Below are 11,538 nucleotides of genomic sequence, written 5' to 3' on the forward strand. Positions count from 1 at the left end.
TTACTGTGTCTGATGTGTTACTGAAGTGGAAACGTGAAGGGACACGTACAGCACAAAAGCGTAGAGGCCGGCCTCGTCTGTTGACTGATAGAGACCGCCGACTGTTGAAGAGGGTCATAAAGTGTAATAGGCAGACATCTATTCAGACTATCACACAGGAATTCCAAATTGCATCAGGATCCACTCCAAGTACTATGATAGTTAGGCGTGAGGTGAGAAAACTTGGATTTCATGGTCGAGCGGCTGCTCATAAGCCACACATCACGCAGGCAAATGCCAAACGACGCCTTGCTTGCTGTAAGGAGAGTAAACATTGGACGATTGAACAATGAAAAAACGTTGTGTGAAGTGACGAATCATGGTACACAATGTGGCGATCCGATGGCAGAGTGTGGGTATGGCGAATGCTCGGTGAACATCATCTGTCAGCGTGTGTAGTGCCAACAGTAAAATTCGAAGGTGGTGGTGTTATAGTGTGATCGTGTTTTTCTTGGAGGGGGCTTGCACCCCCTTTTTTTTGCGTGGCACTCTCACAGTGAAGGCCTACGTTGATGTTTTAAGTACCTTCTTGCTTCCCACTGTTGAAGAGCGATTTGGGGATGACGATTGCATCTTCCAACAAGATCGAGAACCTGTTCATACGGCCTGTGGCGGAGTGGTTACACGACCATAACATCCCTGTAATGGATTGGCCTGCATAGAGTCCTGACTTGGATCCTATAGAACACCTTTGGGATGTTTTGGAACGCCGACTTCGTGCCAGGTCTCACCGACCAACATCGATACCTCTCCTCAGTTGAGCATTCCGTGACGAATGGTCTGCCATTCCCCAAGAAACCTTCCAGCACCTGATTGAAAGTATGCCTGTGAGAGTGGAAGCTGTCATGAAGGCTAAGGGGGGGCCAACACCATACTGAATTCCAGCAGTACCGATGGAGGGTGCCACGAACTTGTAAGTCATTTTCAGCCACTTGTGCGGATACTTTTGATCACATAGTGTATGTTATTATTCTTAGAAAATGAAAGTAAATACTACACGCATATACTACGACATTTAAAGAAATATTTGCTTTTGCAGCTTCCCAAAACATATTCGTTGCCATTTTCCCAAAACATATTCGTGCAGTTTTCACTTTCTTGGAACACATGAAAACACAATATTTAGAATCACTCCACACTCCAGTTATACAAAATAATCCTAAAACCTAGGATTCTGTTGAATTCACTAAATTTATTTGTATATACACTCGTACACCCCTAAACAGACCACTTCACTCGTATATTACACTGCAAAACAATGGAGAATGTAGAAGTTGTTTCTTATTACTCTCTTTTTAATCAATATTCCTTATTATTAGAAAGAAGAAAAGACATTTTAGGGACTGTCAATTTTTATGCAATTAAAGAATAACTTGTGAAAGCCTTTTATTTTATTTTATTTTATTTTTTATTTTATTTTATTTATTTATTTTTATTTTTTATTTATTTATTATTATTATTATTATTATTATTATTATTATTATTATTATTATTATTTTTTTTTTTTTTTGCGAAATGTTATCTTTATTAGTTTCAAAGATGCTGACTGACATATCGACCCCTTGTAAGAAGAAGTAAAAGTATGCTGGAATTGTGCTCCAATAGGTCAATTTTGGGGTTATTTTCCCTAGCAATTAAAACGCAATTCCTGTAGTTTTCTTAACTCGACGGAAAGACAACCAATACGTACTCACGCAACGGCAAATATTACATGGCACCATTTTTTCTATGGACCAGTAATACATACAAAAACTTCACATTTCCAAACGAAACTGTATACATTAATGGGTTACTTCAAAAAAGTGGGGACAAATGCTGCTTTTGCCCACAACTGCTGCTTTTGCCCCCCTAATTGCCTCCCATGTCGATAATGATTTCAAGTTGATTACACCTTTCCTGAGAAGCTACCTACGATATTCTCACTAGCGTACATTAGGTTTTCCTGACTTGAATTCGTTTCAGAAAGATACATCTTGAGAAATCTTTGAACCAACAAATTAATATCAATGAGCGTTTCATTATGTATTACAAATATAAACTTACAGAAGCACAGGTTACACCATTGTATTTCTCGTAAAATTTTAGCCCAATTTGATATTTTACATGATCCCCTTCCTATTTAAAAACGTCGAGCGAGATACAAGATAGCCGACTTCAAGATGGCGGCCTTGATAAGTACCAGTATACCCTTAAATAGATGTCTACTTTCTCCCGGTATCGGTTAATGTGTTTTTGTTTTTCATCCCTTTGCCCGTTTTACAAATAAAATGAAATTTCCAAACTTGAAACACATTGTTATGGCTTATTCTGATCAATCAGATTTTTGGCCACTGTGGCCGTCTTTATGGACGGAAGCACTTTAAATTTTGCTTACGCTCGTTTCTTGATGTTTCACACTTCTGTGCCAAGTTTGGTCAAGAAACTAGATTTCGACATCGATAGACTTACTTGTAAGAGAAGAAAACTATGAAATACTGGTAGAGAACCTTCTTGAAAAATTGCAAGCCACAAGGTTGAAATACTTATTTTAAAATTCATTCACTGTCTGCATTTTCATTTGAGTTATTTCTCTGAAAAATTGGCTGCTATAAGCAACGAACAGGGTGAGCGTTTTCACCACAACATTTTGCAGATAGAAATGTTATAAAGTGAAGTGGGACCCGTCCATGATCAGAGATTACTGTTGGTTCCTCCTGAAAGAGGATTCCACAACATAGAAACGAGAAAAAGTTGGAAACTGTCTTTGTCGTTAATCATTTTTCTTAATCAACCTTATAAGTAAACATGCAGGTGTTCCGGGGAGTTAGCAGAAAAAGCTAATAATGCTCATTCCTGGTCTCGCTAATTTTCTGATACTCCTTACTATTTCAATGAATTTCAGAGTGATACCATGGATGTTAGTACTGAACTTTCATAATTAGAAAAGCTTTTTGACTGGCTAAAGCGTACAGGGAAAATAGTTTCGATGAAGCCGTGATTGGGGTTGGAATCAGGCTCGCGACTATATACACCACAGGCGCACGCGCTAACCACTAGACCAGCAGGGAGAGCGTAATATATATATATATATATATATATATATATATATATTGGTTCTACAGACCTTGTGCAAGTTAGTTATAAATCTGGGGCCCCGCGCCACCTAAGGCCGGCCCTGTGCATGCAGTTTTGTGTAGGAAGTGAAATTATAAATACAGGAGAGAAAACATTGCACAGAAAAAAGTATGTTGAACGTACATTTTTTGTATGTGGTGCAAAGTATCTTCACCTATGGGGTTGGATGCACCAAAGTTTATATGAAATAAAATCTTTGAGTTTTACGTCCCACGTTATAACGGGTATGCCAAAGGATACAATGGTGATGATAATGAATGAAATAGTAGAATGAAAAAGTGAGAGGAACGGGAAAAACGCGAGAAAACCACACACAGTGTTTCTCCAACACAAAGCCTATTTGGCACGTGATGAGATCGATCCAGGAACTCCATACAGGAGAGGTGAACACTCCACCACTGAGCTACCACGTCCCCCCCCCAAAAAAAAAACAACCTCAGAATATACCGGTACTTCATATACTTCGTAGAGTAGAAATAACAATTTTTTGTAAAAAAAAAAATGGTCGCTCTGGAGGGTATGTAAGCTAAATAGCAATACAATTACAACTCGATTTTTTTTACTAGCTCTGTGTAATTATCTACAGTACTGAACATCGCACCGCCTTTCAAAACCATACCAACTGCAAAGTAGACCTGCTTTGGTCTGTGATGTCCGAAGAGTAGACGACTGTGCACGAAAGCAGGCAAGTAGCATACAGATTTACGATGTTGAAGGTGTTATTTTTCACAACTATGTAGAAAAGACATGGAAACAAAAAGTAAAAAGAAATCTGTTTTACGCCCTGCGAGTATGCTATGTAGCCGACGGTTACAAATGAGTAACGAAAATTGATGATCCTGGAATATGATTTGGTGATATAATGATTAGCAAAATAAACATTGATTGAATATAAAATTGAAAAGAAATAAGAGCCTGACGCACAAATATTTGTCTACCCGGCAGCCATTTTGATCCCCCTAAAATATCAGGAAGTGCTTGATTGATTCTAAAGTCAATAATAGTAATAGTAATTATAACAATAAATAATAAACACACAATATATAATTTACGTACCTTGAAATTTTCCACAGCTACTCATAACATTTTGAATTGCATCCAGTGGCGTCGGAAGTATTTTTCAGCTGGGGGGGCAAACTGTTGTCTTGAAAACAGACACGGGAATGTAACATAGGTAAGATAATACGAATATATGTTTGTAATGTAACAATAATTTGATTTGATTGGTTAATAATAATAATAATAATAATAATAATAATAATAATAATAATAATAATAATAATATAATGAAGCTGTAAACAGTTCGTGAGAGTGAAATTTCCATATATTAGAGGCATCTTAGTTTACATCTTTAGATTAATTAATTCCGTGTCAGTTCTGTGCTGGATTTTGGTCTGGTGCAGAAATTTTCAACCACTGAAATCAGAATTAAAAACATATAAAATTGTAAAATTTGTACTGCTCACAATGACTGTAAGTACAAATTTTACCATTTTATATACTGGTACATATTTTTAACTGTATTGGACATAGTCACACGGACACTATTAAAGAATCTAAAAGCTACTTAAATCACTTGGAAATGAATAAATTATATTTTTAAAAATCCAGTTCTTATGTTGCATTACACTGTAATACTAGAAATTGCTATTTAGAACTACAAACTTTGTAGCACCTTGTAGTAGAAATTAATTTGTACATTATAAAACAGGCCACATAATTAAGTAAAAAAAAAAAAATAATAAGAAAAAATATTTTTCTACGTACTTGACTTCGTACCAGAAATGGAAAAATGGAATTTCCACTAAAGACTTCATAAAATTTATATAGAAAATTCAATTACACTAATTAGCCAGAGTTATTTATATTTTTTACTACACTTAATTCAGTATATCCAGTTTGTTATTACATTCACCTCGCTTCCTAATCTCATTATATTCACTTCACTTCACACTAATAAAGTACGACACAATTAATAAGAAATAATTCAAGTTTATATTGAATTTTAAGTGCTATTTTGTAATTTAAATAATTGGTTATAATACGCATAATATTTTCACTTACGTAATTCTACATTTATTTCTTTTCAAAATTGACCAATAGTATCTTTTTCTTTCGCTTGTCTTTGATATGAATCCTCTTGCAATGGTGTTTAAATCTAAGTCTGGTCGCTACACATACGCAACAACAGCAGATGAGCCAATCTTTCCTGCGTCATGGATGTCCTCAAATATTTCTTTAGACGACGCAAATAGCTGAATGATCTTTCGCAAATGCTCAAGAAGCTGGCATAGTGAGAACGAAAGTCCCTAAACGAACAACTTGGTCGAGAAGGCTGCGAACAGTTGGGGTTTCAGCACTAATAGTTTTTAATATTCTGGTGGTCGTCAGCGACTCAGTTGTCATCAAAGTAGGTGGAAGCAGCCTGAGCTGGGCTCATAATCTATCCAGGTTAAAATCCGGTGAGTGAACTCCCAATTTCTGCTTCAAATATTCTCTTGAGCGAGGCCCACCAGCACATATAGCTCCTTCAGAAAGTATATTCTAGAGTTTATGAGTTGTTTGAGACCTGACTGATTGAAACGACGGTGCACTTCATTCAACAAATAGTTAATGATTTCGAAGTAAATTTTTGGAACATCTGATACAGGTTCTATAGAAGGGTAGCTGCTATAGAAGGATTATCAGTCTCCTCCAACCTAATTGGTGTTCTCTTTGATCTTGATGAAGTGGGCAATTTTAAGTGTAGTCTGTCTGCATTTTCCTTTGCTTCCTTATAGATGTTTTCAAATGCACTGTCCGTTCGTAGGTTTCTCAAAGTGTCCTCTAGATAGAGTCGCTGCTGCTTTTTAGCTCCAGAAGCAGAAGCTTCAGAATTTTGAAGCACTTTCACCAGTTGTCCGCAAGGTACAAAAGCATGTATACTATCAGAAAAAAATATCATTCCGAATTTGTTCATTATTTTCAAATACCCTTTTAGAATTATTTTTTGATCATCATTTGGACCACTTGTATTACTGTTAATTTTTCCCAACGTGATTTGAATTCGTTTGTAGTAGATTGAAATCTGATTAGAGATTTTCGCCTAACACTCCAGCGTGTAGGACAAATAGGCAGCAAATGTTTAGGATTACTTTCGATGATAGTTTTACAGGGTTCAAGAACAATGTCGGCGTGCGTATGTTGTCCATCGTTTTGCAGAATCCAGGTTGATGTTTCAAACGTCTTTCACTATGACCCGCACGTCACACAAAGGTTCGCATTTTCGTGCTACTTCCTGCAATAGAAGATCTAATGCATGATTATTTCAATGAATGTATTAGCTGCGCCATCATGACACTGTTCGCGTATATTTTCTGCATTCAGGTTAGGTTTCGTTAGAATATCTTTGATCCTGAATTCTGTTTCCGATTTTGTGCTGTGTGGGGTGACCATTTCCATAAATATTTTGTTGGGTTTGATGAATCAGAGTCAATACAGCGCACACAGAGACAACTGTTCTTCCTTTGAAATATCAGTCATGGAGTCGGCTATGATTGCATAAAAATGGAGACTCTCTATATTGCATGTCCCATAATCTTTAAAATGCATTCTTTCACTCAGCACTAAGCCAGTTATCCTGTCGATTAATCCATTGATTGAGAACAGGCACATCCATTTTTCTTTCATCCAGGAGTGACATCAAATTATCCGTACTATGCAAATGTCCACTGATTGCTTGACCACTGCGAGCTAAATATCTAACACTACTAGTTATTATAAACATCGTCTGTCTTCCTTATTCATGTCTACAAACTTGGTCTGAAAGGAGAGCTGAAACAGGTGTTCTGTTTCTGCATTCATATCTTAACCCTTTCACTACCACTGGGACATATGTGTCCCACGATACATTCTCAGAGGACTCCTGGTAATTTACCACATTTTATTGCTATGAATCGATGTTCCACTGGTAAAGAGAAGCCTGCTAATGGTTCACAGAATTCTTATTAACATTATCAAATATACAGTAGTGGAAGTGAACGTAAACAATGAAAGTGATAATGGAACAGATGAAAGTGAGGAACAATGTGCTAGTGATAAAGCAGTGGTTTCATGTACTGTAATTTGGAAAAGAATGCCGAAATGTAAAATATTTGTAATCATAAATATGACCCAATTGTTTTTCTGACAATATACGTTTCATAATTAAAAATACAAGATGATCATTCATGTTAATACCACTGGGACATATAGGTCCCACGTAAAAATATCAGAGGGGTACATAATATCCCAGCCTTCCCACGTCAAAAAACGAAACGGTGGAAAATGTTTATACGGTTTAACGGTGAAAACAACTTATAATAGCCATATATTAATGTCTCTCACTCCGAAAAAATGGTAGTGAAAGGATTAAACGAACGGAACGACAATAGATTTCGCATTTTTCATATGTTCTGAATTATTAATCGTGCCTTATACATTTTTCCTCCTCACTATAAAACTTACTGCACTCTGCATATTGTTTGTAAGAACATTAATTTAACTTTATGGAAAATGTATTTAGGCCCTAAATGTCCTGTTACTCATTTAAACTGTTATATTTTTTAAACTTTAAAATCTCGCTTGACGACTCGTTTCATATTGCAGACTTACGATTACTTAAACAACAATTATTATAAAATTTACAGTGTTTTAGAATGTACACCAATGGAAATAAAGAGAATTTTCAATTCTTTTTCCTAATCTTTCTGTCTAACAAGGGGGCAGAAAAAGCGCCCGATCCCTTGTTTCAAAGAGAAAGGTGAATCTGGAATAGATATTTTTTTCACATTACTATAAAAAGCAAAACTTAGTTCATATAATCAGTGTTGTGTAATGTTTTTACAGTCTGAGAGTGAGGGGGCAAAACGAGTATCTTGCCCCCTTTGAAAATTTCAGGAGGGGCAACTGCCCCCCTTGCCCCCCCGGTTCCGGCGCCCCTGATTGCATCACGTGATAGTTCCATTGGTACTACATGTAATATCACTGTCACAATCTGAGAATCTGCCCATGTAACCTTTATTTCATGTTCACCTTGATCATCAACAAAGGTACATATTCCGTTTGATTCATTTATCACTCTTTCACATAAGGAACACGATTATAGCTTAACATATATGCATTTTCTATATACATCAACCTCAATACTCAAAACCTCATGTACAGGAAAATGAAATTTACTATATAACCAATCATGTAGGCCCTATACTAATTGAACTTGGCCTTTGATCAACTTTTCCAAAATCAAATTTCAGTGTATTTACACGCTTGACTGACATATTTATGGAAGAAGGTATAAGTAAACCTTAAATAACAATTACCTGTAACAATTTTCAATTTATATCAACTTGTTTATAAGCCTATTATTTAGGCCTAGCCCTAGTTATGAATATATTCTCTTGAGATTCAGCACTATGTACTATGCGTCTGTATACGACAACTCCCAGCAGCCAACTACTCTCACTCGACTACCAGAGCCGACAACATTTGCAGTTTACTTTGTGCTATATGTAATCATGACTCTGATATTGTATTTGTATCGGCCAATCAGATCAGAGGATATCTGAAACGTTTGGGATCCGCAAATATGCGCGCGGCTGGACTTGTCGGAAATTAATACAAACACTAAACAAATATATCGGTGTCGTTGGGGTTTAGTAAAGTGTGTTGTAGGTTAAGAAGATTGAGAATCACCCCTCGATTATTCATTTCAATTAATCATCAATTTCCTCTAACCTGAAGTACATAATCATAGAATGTTTAACTAAAATTATAATTTTATGGCATCTAGAAAATGCACATATCGTACATTAGGTTACATTACCATCCAATTGCAATATATAAATGACAGGTCATTACAGAAGTATGGTTGGCTCGAAGTTTATCGTCCTATTCGGCACCAAAGCTGTGTGCGACTTGCACCTACAGCTTAACATGGAATCCTAATCGCATGACCTTCCATGAAGATTTGAATCAACGGGAGGATGAGGATTTCCTCTTTCGTCGAGTAATTTACCCAACTCGCCAAATAATTTCTGTCTTGCCAGAAAAATATTTCCCTCATTTCATTATACAATTGCATCACTGAGAAATAAAATGCTTGGATTGTATATCTGAAAAGTCTCCCCCTCCCCGTAAAAAGCTTCATTCGAACCCTGAATCAAACAACTGCATCTGTAAAGCAGTACTGAGTTGATTTTAACGTCCCTTTCAGCAGCGAGGTTGTATGAGACGTGATCTGTTGATTAACGTGGAATCCGAACCACATGAGCTCCCATCAGGAATCGAACCCGAGTCTCTCACGCCAAAGCCGCGTACGCTAACCGCTTAGCTGCGAAGGAGTTCACTGTAAAGCAGTATAAGCCAAAAAAAAAAAAAAAACACTAGAAGTTTGCGCAACGGGATCAAAACATTCTCAATGGAGTCTAAGAAATAAGTTAGTAAATGTGAATCAAAGTGGGCTTTTACTTATTCATTACTTTGTTAATACTTAATTCCTTCTAGAAATAGTGAAACAATATTATGAAGAAACACTACTTAAACGAATAAACGAAAGAATAATACAAGGAACCAGAGAAATTACTGACTGATTATACTAGTTATCAGTGGCGTATTTAGGGGGGCTTCCGGGCTTAAGCCCCCCCCCCCGAAAACTTACTATAGTCAAGTATATGAAATAACTTGCAGAATTTTCACATTTTCAGGCAATGCCTCCCCGAAAGTTAGCAAAGCCCCTCCCGAAACCAAATCGTAAATACCCCACTGCTAGTTATATATACTATACCATGAAAGCGATATACGGTTTTTCCAGTCATAGAATGTCGATCCAGTGCAGTCTGCAATAGACACGCTGTAACGAAAGCTGAAATTCAAACGCCTGGCACTCGAGGCTGTTGAAGTTGTGATGTATCTGTTTCAAGCGGCCTGCAACTTATGACATTCAACTGTTTTAGTAACCAAACCAATTCCAAGGCACAAACACACCAATTTCCTATATCGTCGCATGACAACCAGAGGAACGTAACTCCATTTTCGTAGGTTTACAGGCGAGGGGACAAAAATAGTATTTTCTTAGAAAGATGTGTTCTTAATAAGATGGTAATTGAACTACATTACAACAGATGATCGACAAGGAGAACAGATGGCGTTACGTTCCATTTATACCAAATGGGGCTTTCAAAATTATGTCCAAACATGAAGAACATGAAAACCGCATTTTTGGAGTTGGGTTCCTCTGGTTCTGATGTGATGATATGAAGTCAACACAAGAAAAAAACATCTAACCATTTGGTTCCAAAATGATGAAATAACAACAACAATAAAAAAGGTTTTAATTCTCAGTAACCCAAACATTAATTAACTAGAGAACATAACAAGAAAAAAAAACTGGCTCTCCTTGACTATTGTTTTTAAATTTTAGCGAGGCTATGAAATATGTCAATATCTACTTAAATTATCTATATTTCAATGTAAACAGAGTTCTTTAAACAAAAAGAGGCTCTGTAGTAAAACGCTTACCTCTCACTCGTTGGGTCCTTTGTTCGATTCCTGCTTCCGACAAATAGGCTTTCGGTGAACAAACACTGTAGATGTGGATATTCTTAAGGCTCTCCAGTTTTCTCACATTTTCTTGATTCCATCATTATCACGTATCTCATCGTCACCTTCTCCCTTACATTGATGTACTATCATGGGGCGTTAAACTGAAAACAAAAAGAAAAAAAGAAAAGAAATTTTCTTGCAAATATCCTAGTAAAAATGGGTTTTCTAGACCACACAAGTGTCCCGCGTAGCGTAGCCTCTAACGCTCTCGCTTTCGGTGCGAGCGGTCCCTTGTTTGATTCCCGGTGGGGGCACTCGATCGAAAAAGTATCAAAAGTTTTTAAGCCCAGCCATCCTGAATGAGGTTTTCTTGGGTTTTCCTCATTTACACCTTGAAAATGCCGGGGTGGTACCTAACATATAGGTCCCAGGCCGTTTTCTTCCTTTCCTTTCCCCGGATAGTGTGTTCACCGAGGGAAGTCATCCCTCATATGTGATATGCTAACAAGCCCATTGATGCCGAAAGCCCAGAAATCTAAATCCTAAATCTTCACTACACAAGAAAATTTTCGCGCTGAAAGCGGTTTCTTAGCAATTATGTTAAGCAGTCCTGTAGTAAATCTTCTTCAAGCAATAAACCGTCACATGTAAAAAGGAATGAATAAAAACATAACATTCATTTTGCGTACCTTGAAATGTAAAAAGTTACAAAACATTAATATTTAAAGATTTCTCAAAATTCAGATTTACCCATTCCTTTCTCCTCAACCATTAACGAATTACAATAGTAAGAATTGTAGTCATAAACCACATTACTTAGTACTA

This window comes from Thermobia domestica, chromosome 11, assembly GCF_964235325.1.
Source record: "Thermobia domestica chromosome 11, izTheDome1.hap1.1, whole genome shotgun sequence".
NCBI lineage: Eukaryota > Metazoa > Arthropoda > Insecta > Zygentoma > Lepismatidae > Thermobia > Thermobia domestica.